This window comes from Mustela lutreola, chromosome 18 (genome assembly GCF_030435805.1).
Source record: "Mustela lutreola isolate mMusLut2 chromosome 18, mMusLut2.pri, whole genome shotgun sequence".
Classification (NCBI taxonomy): domain Eukaryota; kingdom Metazoa; phylum Chordata; class Mammalia; order Carnivora; family Mustelidae; genus Mustela; species Mustela lutreola.
Genome location: NC_081307.1, coordinates 10,599,030 through 10,621,498, shown reverse-complemented (window position 1 = coordinate 10,621,498; position 22,469 = coordinate 10,599,030). Strand labels below are relative to the sequence as shown.

At 43.0% G+C, this 22,469-nt stretch overlaps 1 protein-coding gene and 1 long non-coding RNA gene across 5 annotated transcripts in view; both read left to right on the top strand.

Annotated features, from left to right (window-relative positions):
- The window catches only part of UNC5D (unc-5 netrin receptor D), a 544,123-nt gene that overhangs the window by 211,038 nt on the left and 310,616 nt on the right, over nt 1-22,469 (top strand). The gene's annotated exons all lie outside the window — the stretch shown is intronic.
- LOC131820532 (uncharacterized) lies at nt 18,295-21,645 on the top strand. Its single transcript, XR_009349674.1, has 4 exons — nt 18,295-18,494; nt 19,533-19,747; nt 20,585-20,645; nt 21,292-21,645. It is a non-coding gene; the product is annotated as an uncharacterized LOC131820532 (long non-coding RNA).

Genomic DNA, 22,469 nt, shown 5'->3' with positions numbered 1-22,469 from the left:
TCACCGAGAGAATAGAGAAAAGAGGAGAAAGTCCTCTGGTATTTTCCAGGTTAATGTCTCCTCCTAATTGCTGTTTGGCCTAGTTCTTTTTTTTTTTGTCTGTGTTCCCTCCATGTGGGGCTTCTGGCTGCTTTGCATCTCAAGGGGTAGCATATTCAGGACCCCACTTTCAAATGTGGGTTTCTAAAAGGCAGAGTGAGACATCTGCCACCCACCCACTCTCCTGCCTACCAGGACATTCCTCATCTTGCTTTAGCTGGAGTGTAAAATTAACCTCCTGCCCACACTCAGTAGAAGGGGCTGGCTCTGTTTTTTGTAAGCCATCACTTCCCCCAACCCCCACACCCTGTTTCTCCTAATGGCAGAAGTATATAGAGGCAGAGAAATAGAGGAAGGTATTAAGAAAAAAAGGTACCGATACTGGGCTGTTCCCACTGCATAGCATATTAAGTTGGCCCAGTTGACTCGGATCTTGGGTTTATAACTCACCGTATGACCTACAACCTGATCAATCTTCCTTTCCCAGTCTCGCCTGAGTTTCTTCTTGTTATATAGAAACCGGGTGATGGGTATTAAGAAGGGCACATGCTGTGATGTGCATTGGGTGTTATAAGCAATTAATGACTTGTTGAACATTATCTCAAGATCTAAGGATGTACTATATGTTGGCTACCTGAACATAATAAAAAAAAAAAAAAAAGAAAGAAAGAAAGAAGAAAGGAAAGACAGACAGACAAGTGGAAAGGGGAAAATAGCCTGTGGCCATCACTGTTGCAGTCGTGATTCTTAAACCTCTTTGCCGGAATGGGTAGGGGTCCAGAGCTTAGAGGAGGTCACACATACACGAACACACCAGAGGACACAGAACCAGCAAGCAGAGACATTTTTCGTCACTGACTCAGAGATTTGGGAGTTACTGGTGAAGGGGATCAGAATCTGCCACCCCAAAATACGCCACTTTGTCATAACGATTATTTTGAGCTGAAGGCAGTGAGAAAAAGCAAACCCAGGAAGAACTCTCTGCTTTCCCATTCTTGGCCCCAAAGCAGGGCATCGGCTTTTCATTGTGAATGTAGCCTCCTTCCTTCCCTGTACTATCCAGAGATGGAAAGTTTGCCTTGAGAAACAAACTCATGTTACTAAAATAACCCTTATTTTTCATTAGTTTCCGAGCATATTCGCTTTTTCAGTTTACTGCTCCTAGAAGCTCAAACCCTTTTCCTTTGTCTAGTCACTTCTGCACAATTTATCATGCTTTATTAAAATGGTATTTAAGTTCTCAAGCCTAATGATTTAATTGGTTTGTCCCTTGTTTTCTATGAAGTCCTGGTCCCATAAAAATGAAAAGCATCAGTAGAACATATTTGCCTTTTTTCCTTGTTAGTCTGGCTCTTTGTTGGTTTAATTCACCAACCCCAGTGACACAGTATAAGAGTGTAGAGGAAAAGTTTATCGTCCCCTACGCTAGTGAAGAACTGTTTCTTGATTGGCAGCTTCTCTTTCTGGACTCAGAAAAACTTCTCTAGAGCTTATTTATAACTCTTGAATTTCAAAGGAAAAATACTCCATGCCGTGAATTTACTTCTCTTATCCAACAAATATTTTATTGAGCAGTTTCATGAGTAAGACTTACTTCTTGCTCTCCGTGGTTGATAATCTAGCAGAGACAACTTTTTAGGCTTTTGGAGACTTCAGATTTGTTCCAGTGAAAATTACCAAATAGTTAGAAGGTACCATGCTATCTACCAATCTGTCATTTATTTATTAATCATCCATCCATCTGTTTTTCACTCCATGTATTTATATCATTGTGCTTTCAAATACAAACTGTATTTGATAAAGTTGTAATAAATGTTTCACCTTCCTAGCCATCATAAAGTTTGAAAAATTGAAAAATTCAAATTAAAAAAAAATTTTTTAAATTAAAATTTAAATGATATTATAATATCATGTAAAAGCCACAGATTGCGGTTGTGAAATAAATCTACAAAACAGCCAGGAATTAAGACACTATACTTTAGAGCAGTTAAGGTAAACCTAATGGCCTGCATAATTCAGATTTTACTTTTGTTTATTTTTTTAAAAGATTTTATTTATTTAGGTATTTGACAGAGAGAGCACGTGAGATCACAAGTAGGCAGAGAGAGAGAGGGGGAAGCAGACTCCCCACTGAGCAGAGAGCCCTATGTGGGACTCGATCCCAAGAACCCGAGATCATGACCTGAGCTGAAGGCAGAGGCTTAACCCACTGAGCCACCCAGGTGCCCCAGATTTTACTTTTATTTTAAGGAAGAGCATCCATTTATCAAAACAGGCAAGCATATTTCGGATTCCACATTCTGTAAGGAATTTCATTAGAATATTACCTAGCATTATAATTGGTTGAAGCTTCTGATTCTTGCCCTCTTATTTAGATTTTGAGAGAGAATGTGTGCACACACAAGCCTGGGGAGGAGCAGAGGGAGAGACAGAGTCAAGGGGAATCCACACTGACCTTGGAGCCCAACGTAGGGCTCAGTCTCATGACCTGGAGATCATGACCTGAGCCAAAACCAAGTCTGATGCTCAACCGATTAAGCCACCCAAGCACCCCCTTTCCGTCTTATTTAGAACCTGGTTTACTAGCTGCTCTTGTCTTTGGGCCACTTGTTCTAAACTGCGATGAGTATTTAACTCACCGGGAGGGCTTGTTTGAAGTGAGAACACAGATTGGCTGGGTGGCATCCCCAGGCTCCATTTAGTTTTTTTTCAAGCCTCGGGTTGGAGGCCCTCCCAGGCTAGAGATGAGTAAACTTCAGATTTTGAGTCTGCAGGTCTGGGATGAGGCCCAGAATCTACATGTGTAGGTGATGCTAGTACCACCAGTTATGGGAACACACCTTGACATCCACGACTCAAGGACATAGTGGTTTACAAAAGTTAGAGAAATGCGGGTGAGATTCACCCCCGCTTCGTGGATGTTCAGTGGACAGTTGCAGATCGTCACATGTGCCTAACCTTTAGTATTGTGTCCTTAATGCACCCACCCCCCCGGCCCCACCAGGCTTTCGTGTCTGTGTGGCTTGTCACCGCATCCCGGTGCGTAAAAGTAGAAATGTGTTTGGTGAGGCAGGATCTGCCTGACCACAGCGAGCCACTGGAGAAAGAGTTATTGATGTAATTGACCTTAGCTGTCAGAATATTTGTTAAAAGTCAGGAGTTGTTAAATCCAATAGTGCTTCACTTCGTTGCATAGGAATCTGGGTCTCCATGCTACACTTCTTAGTAATGTTCTCCGGCTTGTTAAGAAAGGACGATGGGAAACACAGTTTAGGGGGTGAGTTTTTGGCCGTTCTCTCTGGTGTTAAAAGATCACACTCACTTAACGTGTGTCTCGCTCTTCACTTCCGCAGCAGCTCAGCAGCTCTGGTCTCTGTAAGACATAGGTAATACACATGCCGTTACCTATTTTACTTGTGCATTTAGATAAGATCTTTGTCTTGGCTCAGAAATTTATTAATGGATGCCCTCGAGCGCATTTCCTTATTGTTTCCAACTGGGCCACGTTTCCTTCTCTGCAAAGGGGATGCTAATAGCTAGCCTTAATTAGGTTTACTTCAAAGATTAAATCATATAGTCTGGGATGACTGGCATGTGATAAATACTTCATTTTTTCCCTTTCTTTTTATATCATTTGCTTAATATTAAAAATCTTAAAAATTAATTGAAATCTCCTGATTTCAGACATAATTGGAAAGGTTTTTTGGTCTCATGGTGTTTCGGTGTTCTTTAAGACTCCGACAGGAGGCCTCCCAGTTCAAGACTGGTGAACTTCCAATCCTGACCACCTGCTCCCTTTGTTAAAGTCTTTCCTGCTGTGTCTGAGCAGGATGGCAACCCCTAGAATCTCACTGCTCCAGACTATCATCTCCAGGGTAGCAAGTTTGAATATGTCTCTCCCCTTCTGATCGGTACATTTGGCTTGGGTCCTGCTGCTGGCAGGGATATGGAACCTGATTCTAAGTGGCGCGGGATGGGTTTGAACGGTGCCGTATGCCCCTAATCCAAGGGACATGTCTGAGGGAAGTTCTCTGCTGCTTTTCTAATTTCCCAGGCCACTTGTTCCCTGAGTCCCTTAGAAACCTAATGGGAAGAATCTGCTTGAGGACACTGGGTCTTATTTACTCTCTTATTCTTAGTGTTTGGCTCAGTGTCCACACAGGATGGGCTCAATCACAGCTTTTGAATAAAAGAGCTTAGTAATAAAAGAATTTCTACACAATCCCAAGTCATGCAAGAATCTCATGAAAGGTTGGCAAGCAACTTTTTAAAAGGCTTATTCAAATTGGCAGTAAAGCGTGGAGCATCCTGTTAAGACCCTGTAAAACTGTTCATTTTCAGCCCTTTGATGGATGCTTTGCACCTTAGTCATGTGGCGGCCATACCGTCCCCTCTCGTGCAGAACGAACGTTTGAGCAGTCTCTTGGAGATGGCCCAGGGCAGTCCCCTCATTGCGCAAAGGAGGAAACTCACTGCCCTTCCGGGGAGGTTGTGTTTTCTGCCATGGATATACCTACCAATGCCTTTTCCTACCTTGTAATGAACCCAGAAATAAGTCCTGAAATTTCGTACTAATGATCATCAGGATACGTTCCACAGAGAAGTGCTGCTAATGGTGGTCATTGACCCTGTCGCTTGCTTGCTGCTGAGGGCTCACCACAATGGGTAGTTGAACAGGGCTACCATTTTCTGAGGCCACCAGCACTGACCTGCCGGCCGTGGGGTTCAGTCCCTCTTCATCCCAACAAGGAATCTTTAATAGCATCTAAAGGAAAACAAGAGAACAAGGCCAGCACGGAAAGCCCTCACTGTTGCCCCTAAGGAAAACCAAGATGCTGATTTTTTTTTTTTTTAAGATTTTGCTTATTTATTTGACACACAGAGATCACAAGCAGGCAGAGAGGCAGGCAGAGAGAGAGGAGGGAGCAGGCTCCCCGCGGAGCAGAGAGCCCGATGCGGGGCTTGATCCCAGGACGCTGGGATCATGACCTGAGCCAAAGGCAGAGGCTTTAACCCACTGAGCCACGAAGGTGCCCCAAGATGCTGATCTTAAATAACGAGGCACTTCCAAATAGGTGAAAACAGGTGCACAAAGAGCAGAGCCCAGGGGTGCTGGAACGTGTTGGTACATGTCCAGGGTCAAAGACATGCTCCAAAAGGAAAGCAACGGAATGAAACATTACGAATAGTCTTTTTAAGGCCAATGTACCTCAGGCAAGCTTCCTATTTGGGGGTTTTTCCTGTTCTTTCTTGTTTTTATCCAAATTAGGTAGCATTTTCATTATCTAAGTATACAAGCCACTTCTCTCCCTGCCCCTTCCCCCCCTCCCCCGCCCACACACTTTTTTCCCTCTTTTGGTCCCCACTGCCATACATGTGTGGTTAAGACTGTTCAGAAGGTCCATGAGCCAGTAGGTATTTCAGGGGAGTCATGGATTGATGCCCTGATAATTAGTTTTCCCTAGCTCTTTTTTTTTTTTTTTTTTTTCAGAGAGAGAGAGAGGAGGAAGCAGGCTCCCTGCAGAGCAGAGAGCCCGACGCGGGGCTCGATCCCAGGACCCTGGGATCATGACCTGAGCCAAAGGCAGAGGCTTTAACCCACTGAGCCACCCAGGCGCCCCTCCCTAGCTCTTTTTGAGGCTGTGGAATGAGGAGGAGGAGGAGGCTAATGTCGGACGGCTAATCCGTCTAATTTCACGAGGAGTTGTGGTTCCCTGTTGATGACAGCCTCTGGTGGCCTGCTCCATTCATTCCTTTGGTGTGTCTTAGTCAGTGAGGTGAGGCTAGAGAATTTCAAGCAGCAACGCTAAACCTTTAACCAGAAATGATGGTATTGCCAATAACAGGGAGAAGCCGGCTAATAACATTTCAATTTTTACATTCTTGGCCCCATTTTTCTCTCACGCTGAAATGTTATTGAGGTATAACTGCTTGTTGAACACACATTAATTCTGGAACTTGTGGTGAATCCAATCACACGTCGCTGAATTCACCGGCTCACCGCATAAGCCTTTTGACATTTGAGGCCAAATGTTCAAATCACAAAGCTGAAGGTCGTGGCATGTGTTAGACAGAGAAGAATTAAGAAGATACACAGCCCCCATGATCTCTTGCACAGTCTTTACAAACCTGTCACCATCACCAATGCATTATTTATCAGATTAGTTGAAGGAAATGCTATTTTTTTTTTTTTTAAAAACAGGGCTTAGTTATGGGAGTGGGTGGGCTCCACGGGTACTGTCAACTAGGAAAGCATCTTATTTCACATGTAGACACTTCCCATTCCACTAATGAGCCCTCTGCCTTGATTCGTAACATGTTATTGCATGTATTTTTAGGTTGATTTTATGCCATTGGACAGTCCCTCTATAACTGGCGAACATTTGCATGAACAGGGCTCATTAAGTATTTTTAGATCTGCTGTGGCCTTTGCAGAATGTAACTGAACTGGAGAGTTCTATCCTGCAGGATTAAGCTCTGTACACGCAGGAAGGGGCCAGGACAACTGGTGAAGGTCAGCCAGCTCCTCCGAGCAGGAGTGCCGGTCCCTAAATGATCTGGAAGTTAGGAGTGCAAGAAAAGGAAAAATAAGCTCATTTTGACATCAACTGAGAAAACTGGAATTGTCAAAATTTCTTTATTTCCAGGGCATTCAAAGACTGTCCTGGGCAGTCAGATGGCGAATGCCGGCCCTGGAGTGCTTTCTGAACCACAGAGAGGGGCATGCATTCTCTTCCTTGAAACGTTCCTGAGGCTTCCTTTCCCTAAAAGATGTGATCATCTCCCCAGGGAGAGCTGTCTTGACAGCTTGAGAGACACTGGAGTGGAGCAACTCAAGATATCTCATGGAAATGTCGTTAAAAGCGAACACCACGTCAGGAAATGGTCCAGATGCTGTAACATGAAGTCTGAACTTGTTAACCTGAAATTATACCAGGACCACAAAACCTCTGAAACACACATGGCTTCATCAACTTACTCAAAATCCCCTGGGTAGATATGGTTTCAGCCAAGGAAATGCAACGACTCCAGGGCTAAACCACAGTCCCAATTAATTTTTATTCATTGATTTTTGAGGTTATGTTTTATTTATCATGTGTGTGTCTCCCCCCGACCCCCTTTGGAGTGATGCAGAGGCCTTTAAAGTTTTGCAACCTTCCCTTGAAGCCTTTGCTCGCCTGTTGGAGACAATTTTCCTTATCGTTCTCTTCCTAGCTGTTTTTCTGTGTTTCTTGCCCTGTTCCGTGCATATGCCGTTCAGGCTAATTTGGATCAACCTGTCCTTTAATTCAGTACATTTAGATGGCTCGTTGGTCCTTGCCATCAGCAACAGTGATTCATTCTATGTATATTTTTTTGGACTTTGTTCATCCAGTGGTCTGTTTCATTGGAAAGCAAAACAGGAAACATGGTCAGGTTGGTTCCCATTACTGGTTTGTGAGCAGATTCTTACCTTTATTATTCTGCTTGTGCTTTTAGGCAAGCGAAGCAGACTAGGTCCCAGTCCTGGCTTGGGATTGCTGGATATGACTTGTTTTGAACACAAGATAGGGTGGTCCCGAGAACAAAGTCCCCTAGGCCAAGATGGTATGATGAGGTAAGTTACCCGAATAGTTGGCAGAAATTTACAGTGCATTCTCGTCTTTGACAGGCGAGGTGATGGGGGAGTCGGTTGGAGAAGGGACATTTCATGGAAGGGTATTTGTTGACAGATTCTGTGTTCCATTGTTTCTGTAGGTGGGCTGGGGCCTCTCAGTTCCAGAGCTATTTCTGGGTTTATATCTCACGCTTCTGCATTGCTTACGCTCCGAAGCTCCTACTTCTGTGCTATATTCTGATGAAAAGAGGAAGGCTCAGGGTTGTGTCTGGAAAGATTCCATGAGCAGAAGCAAAGTGGAGCTGTGCAAGGTGGTGGAGAGCCCATCCATCACCTGGAGGAGGTGCAAAAATCCAATATACACAGCCATTAATGGGTCGTAACACATAATAATAGTGGTTCCATTCCAGCTGGAAAAGAGGTGCATTGATCCCACTCTTTGAATGTTGTTCACATCCACCTTTTAGCCTTGTAGGGACAAACAAGAGAGCAGAAAGTTGTTATAAACATGTCTTAGTGAGGTGCCGCCTCTACATGAAATGAAGAAGCACTGCTTCCTTAGTTCTCATGGCACCCCGAGGAAGTGGGGCTGGGAAGTCTGCTTCTTGGGTGTGAGGGTGGGAAACCACTTACTTCTTCAGGTCCTCACCATGCTCCTGGGGTAAGAATGAAATTAGACCCAGTCGCCCTTTGGAGGAGACTGTAAGTGTGACCAACGATGAGTAACACACTTCCCAGCAGGCTGGATACAAGACCTTCAGCTCTTTATAAGGAACTGGCTGGGATGTTAGAAATATTTTACTTCAGGGCTTTCATAACTCATGAAGCCACACATACTCTGAGTAGCCACGTGATACCTGCGTGAGCTTTTTGTTGTTCTTAAACCATGATTTTAATCCTTAGAAAGATTATTGAAGGGCTACTTTTATTTTGAATATTAATATTCACTTTATTAAAATTACAAATTGAAAAACTGAGTTCTTTCTTAAGCTTTAAGTTCAATTTACAAATCTAATTATTTTACTAAATCTGGCAACTTTAGCAATCACTTTTTAAAGGATTTTTTTTTACAACCTAGTTAATTAAATCACTTAAATATTTTAAACTGCACTTATAAATTTAAGATACTCGATTTTCTTTTTAAGTACTTAAATTGTCTAACAAATAAACTTTCTCATGTGCTTCAATAACACTTGTAAATCTCATAAATTCAAGTTGTAAATATGGCGGATTTTAATTCTTCTGCACGTTACAAGATTATTTATGATTTTAGAACTTTTTTTATAGCTACCAACTTAAATTTACAGTTTTAAAAGTTAGGGGTTCCTGGCTGGCTCAGTCAGTAGAGCATGTGACTCTTGATCCTGGGGTCGAGAGTTCCAGCCCCATGTTGGGTGTGGTGCCTACTTAAAAAAAAAAAAAAAGTTACCTAGTAATATCTCATTTAAAACTTGAACCATAGGAGCGCCTGGGTGGCTCAATGGGTTAAGCCTCTGCCTTGGGCTCAGGTCATGATCTCAGGGTCCCAGGATAGAGTTCCGCATCGGGCTTTCTGCTCGGCAGGGAGCCTGCTTCCTCTTCTCTCTCTCTCTGCCTGCTTGTGATCTATCTCTGTCAAATAAATTTAAACAGATAAAAAAACCAAAAAAACCAACTTGAACCGTAAAGATTTCTTAGGTATTCTATATTGAAGTCTCTTAAACAATACAGATAGTGTTTTTAAAATATCAGGTGTGCACAGAATATTCCTAAATTTAATAAAAAATAATTATAGGCTGGGACTGATTGGCTTTTTGCACTTTTCTCCTAATTTTCCCTGGGATTAAATGACAATTGCACGGAACAAGAGGAAGAGAACATCATACCAAGGGGGCATGGGGTCTTTGTCTTCGCATAGGTGAGTTAAGGACCCAAAATATTAGGGTGAAACAAACAACTTGGTTTTGGCAAAGACATTGCTCTACTGACGTGTGCAACAAAGTTGAATATAGGAAGGGGTTTGATCTCATAGCTCCAGTCCCCATTTTAAGTAAAGTCAGAACTTAATTCTCTCCTCACAAAGTCGCAACCATCTCTAGACATGAAGCTAACACAGGCGGGTTTTTCAGTCTTTGTACTTTCATAAGCCATGGGATGTCTTCCCCTCTGGAGCGTCAAATCCTTATTTAAGATTTCCAATACCTCTTTGGATTGGGTACATGTTGGATCTGTATTCTCAACAAATGTCTTCTTCCTGGCAGAACTACAACTTGTTTAGGTAGATATTAAAAGCATTTCCAGTTGGATTTGCATATGTCACAGCTTTGCCTGAATGTGTTCCCACAGACTGAATCCCTGTGCCATTTCTCCCACCTCGCATCTCCCCCACTCTGCGGCTGAAGCCCAAGATGGGTTTCCTTTATTGATAGAACTCTGACCTTTAATATTAATTATGAGGGAAAAAGTGAGAAGGTAAACGGAAGCATCTATGCAGATCTGGAAAGTCACTAATGCTCATGTGAAATGCAGCTATTTTTAAAAATATGTTAGGTATCACTTTTTTACATCAGGGACTAATTATATCCCGAGAGGCAGGACCTGGTGACTCTGAGCCAGACCACCTGGCTTTGCCCCCAGCACCAGGTCTCCCAGCTGTGTCGATCATTCCTGCTTCAGGTACCTCATCAATAGCAGTAGTAGCAAGACCTGCCTCAGAGGACCGCTGAGTGTATGAAATCCACAAGAACAGAAGCTTTGGGAAGACCAACAGTTGCCTCGTTTTGGTTATGGAGATCTCCTCAGCACCTGTAATGGTGCTTAGTTATTATATCCGTGCATTTACTAACTGTAAAGTGCTTAAAACTGTGACTGGCAGGGGTGCCTGGGTGGCTCAGTTGGCTAAGCAACTGCCTTTGGCTCAGGTCACGATCCTGGAGTCCTTGGATCAAGTCCCACTTCGGGCTCCCTGCTCAGCAGGGAGTCTGCTTCTCCCTCTGACCTCTCTCCTCTCATGGTCTCTCTCTCAAATAAATAAGTAAAATCTTAAAACAAAAAAAAACACACCAAAAAAAAAAAAAAACAAACCCAAAAAACAAAAACAGAAAACAGAACAGCGCCTGGTAGGTAGAACATTTCCAACCAAAGTTGGTTATGATTGTGTTTTGGTGACAACTTGCCTGCCGTCCCGTGCAAATTTCTAATTTCACATTGATCTATCAGGAAATGGTTTGCCAGTGATCCCGTGCCAGTGGTTCCAGCCCTCTATAGATTTTGATATTTGTGATTACTTTCACCTGGAGAAAGCCATGGGTAAAGCTGAATTACTCCAGCTCTTGGGGGCCCAGGTTAATTTCAATTTCCTGGGTTTGTAGGTCTTTCTTATCCTGCTCAACATACGTGCAGCTTTCATTGTTCACTGTGTGGTTTTTGTTTTTTCCCCTTTAAACTATCTCGTCCTGGGACGCCTGGGTGGCTCAGTTGGTTGGACGACTGCCTTCGGCTCAGGTCATGATCCTGGAGTCCCGGGATCGAGTCCCGCATCGGGCTCCCAGCTCCACGGGGAGTCTGCTTCTCCCTCTGACCTTCTCCTTGCTCATGCTCTCTCTCACTGTCTCTCTCTCAAATAAATAAATAAAAATAAATTTAAAAAAATCTTAAAAAAATAAAAAAAAATCTTAAAAATAAAAAAAAAATTATAAACTATCTCATCCTAAGTCTTCCTTCTCTCTGTCCTATCCTTTTCCGTGTTTTCTTCTTTTGTGCACCTTTTACGTGGAGGCAGTCTCCAAAAGTCAATTCTTGGCTGTTTTTGTTTTTTTTCTTTTTTTTTTTCTTTTCCATATTTCATCTAGTCTTCCTGGTCACTTGAAGTAAAGCTCCCTTTATCTTCATCCCTGACCATCTCCTCAATCATGACCCGCCCCCGCCCTCAAAAACACTTGTGTAATATCTACTGTGTTCCTAAGCTCTGATAACAGAGCAGTATTCTTCTCACATTTGAGACCTGAGTGGTAGAAGAAGCTTCCATTCCCTTCTCTAGAACCTGATGGTTGTTGAAGATGTGTCGACTCTCCCTTATTCAGTGTTTTCCCATCTGCTGTGTACATAGTGTTATCACTTCAGACCCTTATCGTGATCACCTGGGCTCTCCTCATTGGTCTCCCCACCTCCAGCACGTACCTCGCTGTCCACCTGCCATGGTGCAACCAGAATTGTGTTCTGCGTAACAAGAACCAATGATATCTCTCCGTGCTCAGAAGCCAATGGGGGAGTCTCAGGTCTCTCCTTTCCAACTTCATCTCTCCTATGTCCTTCCCATAGGCCTTTGTTTCTTTACCTCAAGCCCATCCTACCCACCATCTCTTACTGTGGTCTTTTCCCAGCATGATAGGTAGAATAATACCCCCCCCCCCCCGTTCTAGTCCCTAGAACCTGGGAAGATGTTAAGGGGAATTCAGGCTGCAGGTGGATTGAAGATGCTAATCAGCTCGCCTTAAACTAGTTCGAGCATCGTGGGGGAATCAGGTGGGCATCGTGTAATCACTAGTGTCCTTAAAAGTGGAAGAGGAGGGGAGAGGGGAGAGTCCGGATGGGCTGTGACCTCAGAAGAGGATATGCATGACGGCATGTGACATGAGCTCCATTTGCTCTTGCACGAGCTTTGAAGGTGCCCTGAGCCAAGGCATGTGAGCAGCTTCTGGAAGCTGGGAAGGGCAAAGACACAGAATCTCCCCGAGGACTCCCCAGAAAGGAGCAGCACACTTCCGAGTTAGTCTAGCGGGACCTGTGTCAGACTTCTGCAGAACGGTAACATCATGAATTGTGTTTCCAGCTACTGTGCGTGTAGTAAATAATTTGTTAACAGCAGCGATAGGAAACTAACATACCCACCTCTGTGCTTACAGGAAAGCTGAGGATAATGTTGAAGGTGAGCTTCTCCTTCCCACTGATTTACTGAAATCTGGTAAAGTTCAGGGTCCAGTGTAAATCTCACTTGTTCCAGGACTTGCTAGGTACTTGCAGACAAAATTCATGTCTGTAACCCCTCCCTAGTTACCTAAAACTTTGCTGTGTCCGCGGTTTCTCTCTTTTATTAGCTGCACACATGTGTCTCTCCAACCTTGGGTTGTGAATGCCCTGAAAATAGGATTCATCTATTACTTTTTTTTGTAGCCCCTCACAGAAGCTTTACACTCAAGCCAATGCTTTTTTGAATCCCATTGTAAAAATGCAACACGTTGTATAGAGTGCTAAACATGAGTCCTAAGTGCCCACAAGATGGAGATATTTCCTTAAATAATTTCCTTATCCCCTGAGACCATTTCTCTTTGACCCCTCTTGAAAACAGAAAACAAACTCCTTGCTTTTTAGTTGGAAGTGAGAGTATGGCATTTCAAGTCTTGTGTCTGTAATCATAACTCAGGATTTAAATATATATATAAATAGAGTGGAAATTTAATTGGCCATTTTAAGGTAAAGGGTTGCTATGCACATAAACTAGAATTAAATCTATTGGCTTAAGAGGACTTTAGTCAACAGCACAACCTCACGGTTGCAAGTGTGGTGTGGCCTAACGGCGACGTGTTGTGGACGATGGTTGTATCTGATAGCACGGATTCTGGGTTCCCTTTAGGAAGAGGTCAGGAGAATATGAGGAAATGGTCCCACTTGCTACAACTTTGTTTCATTTTTTTCTATTGGAATACAAATTAAAGTCAAGGATACTCTCTCCTAGAGACTCTGACGAGGGGCAACGGTTCAGGTTGTGTGAACATCTACGGCTATAAGAGGACGATGTAACGACACTTAGGATTGTCTTCTGAAGCTGCCTCTGACAGGCAGGATTTGGATGTTTAAGCTCAGAAATTCATGTGCCTTCATCAGTTCTTTTAGAAGATACCTTCCTTAAACACGGCCCCTACCTCAGTGCCATGTGCCTTACGTTTAGTAATGGTTGGCTAGTTTCTCATGTCTGTTGTCCTTTTCTGAGAACTCCGCTGAAGCTACCTATTCTCTTTCCAATGCCAAATCCATCCTGGAACTGTGTTCTGGGAAGAGGAGAAGTGTGGGAGGGTGTGTGGACATGCTGAGTTTGTTGGTTTCAAAGTGGGTGGATTGACAGTGTGAAGGCACAAGTTAAGTTTATGAAGCCAGGGTTGAAAATAATTTAAATTCCACGGAAATGTAGGAGATTTTTGAATTCATCCCCTTAGGTATGCAGCATTAATATTCAGAGTAATCCAGGGCCCTTATTTTACATCTGAAGGCACCCCAGCCATAATGACACTATGATTGGGGAGGAAAAAAATGCTTGTTTGAGTAACCTGTCAATAACTGTCTCCAGATATTTAAAGTCCTTGCAGATAGAGAAGGAAGTGGGCCATATAGGGCAAAACCAGAACTTTCTGGCAGTTGCTGGGGGAGAGGTAGAGTTCATTCACTGTTACAGAGCATCATCTTATAAGCTAAATAAGCGTGGAATGCACTTATAATGATCTGTCTTTCACCAAAAGGCTAGAGGATCACTTATTAGGGCAAGATTGGGTGGGAAGTGATACTGGGTAAACTTCGTGATTTTTTTTTTTTCTTCCTACCAAACCTAAAATTCTGTTATCAAAAAGACACACATGTATACACTCACATGTGTGCACATATACACTCTGAGTTTTGTTTCTGTAAAATATTAACCCAAAGTAAAGTGAACACTGGAACAGACTTTACTAGCTGTTGACTTTTGTCGGGTAAATGAAGATGGCACTTCCAATGTAGTGGTGGATGAAGCCAGCTTAACCAGGAAGCACGCTTCTGGTGTTGGGTTGGGTGAAGGCTACAGTGATAAATGGTCATTGGGGACCTATGAAATGAGGCCTCAGATAAACAGGAATAGGAAAGTGCTTTTGAGTTTTGTAAACCAAAGATGACCAGCTCTTCTGCCAGCTGTTAACTTCTCTGTTTTTGCCTGCATTCTTTGGGATACCAAAATTTTCCTTCAGGTTGTGCTCATTGTGGTGAACTCCTTGTATTTCAGTGCTCCCCCCCCCCCTCCTTTCCTACTAAGAAAGAACGAGTTGTCAGTATTAGCTACCACATCCTGAGCTCTCTTGTGTGCAGCTTTGACCCCCGTGTTGGTAGGGTCTCTGTCTCCTTGAGGGATTTTATTTTTTTGGGGGGGGGGTCAAGATTCTCTTTCTTGCAGATTCTTTCACCACCTGGATGGCTTCTTGCACTAACTGGGTTATCACCTGGCCAGTGGCAGCTAATTGCTCTGGGGGTTCGAATCTTGCAGTATGACCGGAGTCCCATTTTGCTGTCACTGAACAGCTCCTGGCAAAGAAGGTGTGATTTCCATGGGGTGGTGCAGATGACTTTTTAATTAGGATTTCTCTCTTTAGAGTGTGCTGCATTAATAGGTGGGTTAGAAAAAAGAAACTTGAGGGTGTGGGAGCGCTTGGGAAATGGGGGAGCTCTTGTTAATTGGCATTAGAAACCAGAGAAAAGTAGCCAGAGAAGCCTCTGCAGAAAGAAGCTATCCATGCTGTGTGACAGGTGGGAGTTGGAGAGGGTGGTAGCTGATAATAGGGACTAATCCATGATTGCACCTTTCTCAGCAAGTTAAAAATGCTCTAGCGATGGGACAGGAGCTATTAGCCCCTTCTGATCAGAGAGAGTTCGAGTTTTACCGATGACATTTTTTTACCACACCAGCATAGGTAAAAGCTTCTAATTATCAGGAGGACATACACTTCGTTAAAATTTGGAGCCAACTAGATTCGACTTAAACTTACAGTTCATTTAGGCTCCATGAGTCTCATTTTCTTCATCTTTAATGTGTGCATAATAGCGCTTGCCTAATCACATTATTGTGCAATTTAAAGCAAATGATACAATGCAGAGAAGGCACTTAGGCTAGGATCCCTCCATAGGCAGTATTCAGGCATTAGCTTGGGTCCTGAAAATATTTAATTCCAAGGAACCTAGAAGTTACCAAACACTCTGTCACCCTTTCCTGGAACAGCCTGGATCCGATGCATATAGTTGGGGTTGGAGAGGAGGTAGGACCCTCTACAGCCTTGAGTTTAATGATTTCTTTTGCTTCAGAATACCTATTAAATTAACACATCTATGCCTTAATTTTCCAGCCACTCCCAGAGCTGGATAGCACTAACTGCCCCTTTCTCACAGAGAAGCCACAAAGGTAGATATTATGAATTTATGCAATTTTTTCAATGGACCAAAGAAGGGCATTTGAAGGAAACTGTAATGCATTTCTCCAAGAAGATCTGAGTGAGCCATATAAGGTTTTCAGCTCAAAATCCGATCTCCTGACCACATTATTCATTTATGCCTGACATACATCAGTTTTCATACCTTAAGAGAAGAAGAAATATCAAAATAGGATGGAGATTTAGGTATATGGCAAAGACCTTTTCTACTCTTTCTTTCTGTGTGTGTGTGTGTGTGTGTGTGTGTGTGTGAGTGAAGGAAGGGATGTTGGAAGTCTTTGGCCTTCTCGAATGTGTGATGGGTCCCACATAATGACTAAGCCACTCCTTTCTTGTTTTTTTTTTTTTTTTTTTAAAGATTTTATTTATTTATTTGACAGACAGAGATCACAAGTAGGCAGAGAGAAGGAAGCAGGCTCCATGTCAAACAGAGCCCAGGACCCTGAGATCATGACCTGAACTGAAGGCAGAGGCTTAAACCACTGACCCACCCAGGCACCCCACTCCTTTCTTGTCTTTTGGGTCCCCTTGGCAAAGGATGTTGTAAGCATAGTACTGGGCAAAATACTGGTTCTGGTAAATACTATTCAGATTTGACCTTTGAATGAAGGTTAAGTAGAATCATGAACAAGTATCCGCTAGTATCCGTTAAGCGCTGAGGATTAACAAGGAAGTACAAGCAGTCATTGAGACAAACGTGTGTACAGAATTCCAATTAACCGAGACTGTATTGATGTAGGTTTGCTTAAAATGATTTGGAAATACCACTGGATGGTGTGGGGAATTGTAGGGAAAGACCCTCCTCTTTGAAAAAGCATTTGTGGCCATAGGCTGACATGATACAATTATATGTAATTTACTCATTAACATAGCAAACATGTATTGAACAACTTCTGGTCCTGGCAGTTAATTGGTTTGTGGTAAATTAATTGTGCATCCTGACATTAGGAGGTGATGGTCCAGCTGGGGAAGGAAGACCTACACACACACACCCTTAGTGTGAAGACTTAACGTACGATTGCCTTGCCATTGACTGGTAAAGCACAAGTTGGCATCAGTAGGTAACAACCTACCACCCACCCCCATCACTATATGTATTTTTATTAGGTGTCTTACGTGCTTTCCTAGAGATCATCTCACATAAGCTTTGTAACCAACCTTTGAGGTTGACTTCCTGTTTTGCAACTATTAAAGCCAACTCAGATGCTTAAAGGATAGTCTTAAGTTCACATAGCCTGCTATTTCAGGTTCCAGCCCTTGAACCTAGATTTCCTGATTCTGGTATCTTGAAACTGATTCCTTGATCCTAGCTGTTTGTCCATCCCGACCTGTGGTTCAGAGCCATTGCTTGAGAAGGACTATTTGAGGACCTTGTTCTGCACCCAGGAGTGACAGATGTTGTTTACCCACTAACACCTTCTCACCTCAACATTTATTCAAAACCCCCAATATCCAGGGAATAACCACTCTGAGAGTCTGGGAGTAAATATCTCTATTGATACAGGCTGTAGAAGATATTTCACAAGGAATAGAGAATTGAGGAATACACCAAGCACTTTCTTGTCTTCCCCATGCGTGCTACTGGAAGACACTGCCAAAATTCATTCGATTCTAGGTAGGAATACATTTATTGAAGGCTCTTATAATTGCAGTGAATTGCAGTACCTTGCTAACTTAGAAAACGTTGGGGAAAAAAACTCTGAATTTTTTTGTTGTGTTACTTCAAGTTCCCCAGTGGACTTTAGAGTAATTAATACCAAAAGAAAAGTAGTAAAAACCTCCAACTGTTGCTTTAACCCATTCTGTCATATTACATCTTTCTCTTGTTAGTATATATTCTTGTTCTTCATAGCTAAGACTTAATATTCTGGGATCTGGTAGTGTTTTCATGATGCACTAGACCACAACTACTTTTTTTTTTTTTTTTTTAATGTTTTACTTAATGAATTAAACACATACTGGTAGGCACATCTTTTGCCTGATGGCTATTGTAGAATGTGGCGTTTGGTGAGTATTTAAAGATCCATTGAGTTATTAAAAGAGGAAGCTGCCATTATAAGGAGATATATTGATGCTTTATTGTGGATTACTGCCAACCAGTTAATGGCTACATAAATTAAAACAAAACAAAACAAGCAAACACTTCAGTGTTTGCTTTGTGGTTCAGTACCAGACGAGTAAAGCTGTTGAATTTTCTTAGTCCCTGTCTAAGGAATTAAGACAACAAGAATAAAATGAATAAACAAACACAAAACAGAGTCAGTCCCATAAATACAGAGAACATGCTGGTGGCTGCCAGAGGGGAGGGCGATGGGGAAATGGGCAGAATGGGTGAGGGGGAGTCAGAGATCCAGGCTTCCAGTTATGGAATGAGTAAGTCACGGGAATAAAGGGCACAGCATGGGGAATATAGTCAATGACATCATAATGGTGCTACATGGTGACAGATGATAGCTACACTTGTGGTAAGATTATCATAACCCAGCATTGTTGAATCACTGTGTTGTACCTCTGAAACCAATGTCTACTACTCTCAAAACACAATCAACTGAAAAGAGACAAAACCGACTTCACGTCCGTAGCGTTGAAATGAAGTTTTCCACTTCCACTGAAACTAGGGGTTCCATTCCTTGTAGGAGAACAAAAGGAGGCTTGAGGTTTGTATATTCGGACAAGAAGGTCTCCTCAAAAGAGCACTTCCCGAGCCCCATAGGTCAAGAAAAACTTCTGGGGAAGGAGAATGTATACGTCGGTATATGGGGCCTCCTTAGGGGAATGGTGCTCATACAGGAGTGAGCTTTGGGAGTTTAGAATCTGCATGGAAAAGAGGTAGAGGAGGTTGGGTTCTCCCTAGTTCAGGAGAGCAGCCCACAAAGGGAGGGGATGATGAGTGATAGAGCCAAGAGTGGGTTGGCAGGATGAGTAGGAGGTTGATACGTGGCCTTAAGCTGTGGTGAGGGGGTGGAGTGGGAAGTCACAAAAGGGCTATTTGGAAGAACTTTGAGAAAAGTGTGAGGCTTTTAATCTGAATGTGAATTGCCCTGGTAAGGAACCAGATGAACTGTAACCTTGTGTTTTTAACGGGAATTAAGCTACAGTCTGACAAGAATGATAGCACACTTATGGGAAAGGATGTGGGGAATCGAGACCATTCCAGGAAAATTAAAAAAAAAAAAGAAAAAAGGCCAGATCGTCTCTGTTACCATAAAGCCCCTTGGTAAATAAAAGGGGGGGGGAAGTGCTCTGTGCTCAGACACTGTGAACCAAGCAATCTCTTGAAGCACAAAAGAGGAAAAGTGACTTGCTCAGAAGTCTAAGAAGGACTTCGTCGTCCGTATTTTGTTGTCAGGCACAACTGACCAAGTATTAGTAGAGGACCCACGTTTCCTCTCAGACTGGACCTTTCCATGACACATGACTTGTCCTGGCTTGAAGAATAAGGAGAAACGGTAAAAGATGGAAAATAAAGACTTGGGGATGGAAAGCATTGTATAAAGGTGCAGTGTTAGGAGCGGATTTTTCCACAGGGTTCAGTGGCACCGGTGTGAGAGTCACAAAATCACATCCGCGAGGCAAACCAGAGTTGTCCTGCTGGGCTGACCACGCAGTGAACTAGGCAACACAGAATGTGAAAATGATATTTGAGTTGTCGACTATAGAATGTAAGGTTTCTTTAAAAGTGATTGCCCCGACAGGAAGTGACAAAACCTCCCAGAAATGAGTGTGCGGATGACCTCTGTTACCGGGAAGGTGTGAACCTCCGTTGACAATGAGCGAGAACGGAGAGAGGATGTGGTAGCTGGAAATAGGCCTATGGAGTTCATCTGAGGGGATGGGGAATAAAGAGAAGCCTGATCGAAACAACCAACTAGGAACACTTGGAAACCAGGGAATGTAGTTATTCTGGAAGGTGAGTTTGATGAAGGCATAGATTTTTGTAGGCTGTATTCACTGCTTTATCATCAAACTTAGTGCCTGACATGTGGGAGGCATTCAGTGTTTGTTAAATATTTGGATGATGAGTGTATTATCCTTCTGACACTTAATTTTTCCCCAACCTTTATGTAGTAATTGGTGTTTTTACTTTGTATTAAAAGATACATCTTAGGGGAACCTGGATGGCTCAGTCAGTTAAGTGTCCAACTTGATTTTGGCTCAGGTCATGATCTCCGTGTCGTGAGATCGAGCCCCTCATGGGGCTCTGCACTGGGCATAGATCCTGCTTAAGATTCTCGCTCTCCCAGGGTGCCTGCGTGGCTCCGTGGGTTGAGCAGCTGCCTTCAGCTCAGGTCATGATCTATCAGGCTCCCCCGTGGGTCTCCCTGCTCATTGGGGAGTCTGCTCCCTTTCCCGCTCGCCCTACTTGTATGCTTGCTCTCTCTTTCTCAAAATAAATAAATAGAATATTTTAAAACAAAAAGATTCTCTTTTCTTCTGCATCTTCCCCACCGCTCTTAAAAAAATAAAATGAAAAAGAAAAGATCTTTAAAATTATTTTTTTTAGGGGCGCCTGGGTGGCTCAGTGGGTTAAAGCCTCTGTCTTTGGCTCAGGTCATGATCCCAGGGTCCTGGGATCAAGCCCCGCCCCGCAGATCTGCTCAGCAGGGAGCCTGCTTCCTCCTCTCTCTCTGCCTGCCTCTCTGCCTACTTGTGATCTCTCTCTGTCAAATAAATAAATAAAATCTTTAAGAAAAAAAAATATATATATATTTAAATTTTTAAAAATTAACATATAATGTGTTTTTAGCTCCAGGGGTACAGGTCTGTGAATCATCAGGCTTTGGACATTGGGGAGGATATGTGCTATGGTGAGTCTCAAAAGTATTTTTTAAGTTGAAAGCATTCCCTTTATAAGCTCAAGAGCCCTCTAAAGCTTTAAGAATGAGGTGAAGGGCCTCTCTTTTTCTTAAATCAGAAAGGGCCACAAGGGATGCTGAATGGTAGAAGGTACCAACTATCAGGATGGAACCAAGACTTCATTTGCTGGGGGGAATGAATCACAAACTTGCCCTATGTCTGAGCACAACTGACAATGTATCAGGTCCGTTTGCTGGGTGTGTATGTGTGTATGCTTCCACCATAAGAAGTTTACATTCAGAGGCAAACCAGGGTGTTCCTCAGAAGTAATACCACTGGTGATTCTTTTTCTTCACCCCTTTCCTGATAATTTGCCACAGTTTACTCTTGACCTTGTCTAGTTTCTGATCCTTTAGTGTATTCAAAAACAAAAGAAGAATTTCCTGTTTGATACTGTTTAGGGACTTTTTTTTTTAAATGGTTTTCGATGTACTCAAACGCCTCATTAAAACACTGGAAGAGAAGGTTTCCTAGCATTCAAACGCAGGAAAACCACTTAGGAGAAGTGGACTATGGGAATATGGGGAAAAGGATCCTTCCAGATAAGACGTATATGCTAATGTTCTATGTCGATAATAATTATTGCTGTCATTGTAGATCGCGTACACTCAATATTTCATGAGCTTCCTTATTTCTACTGGTCTCTTGAGACTGAAGTGAAGCCATCGAGCACGTTCTGGCCACTGAACAGAAGTGTGACGAGTTACTTCTAGATGGAGGTAGTTAAAAGCCAGCGAGATGCCTCGTCTCTCCCTTCCCTGCCTCGGCAACCTTGAGATGGTGGCATTACAAAATGGCAGTGTTACGGGTCCCAGAGTCCTGGACGGAGGTGGTCCCCCACTGACCTGCTTTGGATTTTATGTGAGCAACGAATATCCGTTTCCTGTATCAGGCCACAGAGTTCTCATTGCCGGTTGTACCAGTTAAGCTAAATTATCCTGCCTAATAAAGTTTTACATAAGGTTTTAGTGAACTGAACCACTTTATAGTGGTGGAAAGGAGGCTCACCGAGAAGTGAATCATAAAGCTCTCCTTGTGTGGGTGGGGTTGACAATCTGAGCCTCAGTAGGTGAGATCCTTCATTATGTAAATCACTTAAATGCAGGGGATTGAACTGTGAGGAAGAAACAGGAACTGAGTTCATTGTCCTCCCCAAGGGGTCTGGGAAGCTTAATCTGGGCTTTAACTTTTGGGGGATTAGGAAAAAATATTTCATGAGTAAATTGAAGGGTGTTTGCTTGATTGGTTTTGCTTTGGTTTTACTTGTGTTTTTTTTTTAAACTTGAACAAAGATCTTAGACAAGGAGGAGTTAAACTTGGAAATCTTTAGTGAGATCAGTGACAGTGGAAGTGAAAGCACCCCAGTGAGACAGGCAAAGGAAGGCTGCTGCATGTCTCTTTATCTGGTCTGCCCTTTTTTGCTGGACTTGTCTACACAGCTGTTGGACCGTACAGGTGATTTAAAAGCAGCTACCACAACCACCCAGAAACTGGCCACCTCTTCCCTTTGTTGGCTCTGACCCAGGACTTAAACTTTGGGCAAGGTATTCTGTACTTGGTCTGTTGGACCTTTAGCCTTCTTCTTCTTCTTTTTCTTCTTCTCTCCACACCCAGCATGGAGCCAGCATGGGGCTTGAACTCATGACCCTGATACCAAGATCTGAATTGAGATTAAGCAGCTGAGCCACACAGGCACCCTGAACTTTCAGCCTTTAAAAGTGCTGCGGGCTGATCTTGTGACTCTAGCTTTGAGTAGCCCTTTCCAAGGAGTTCCC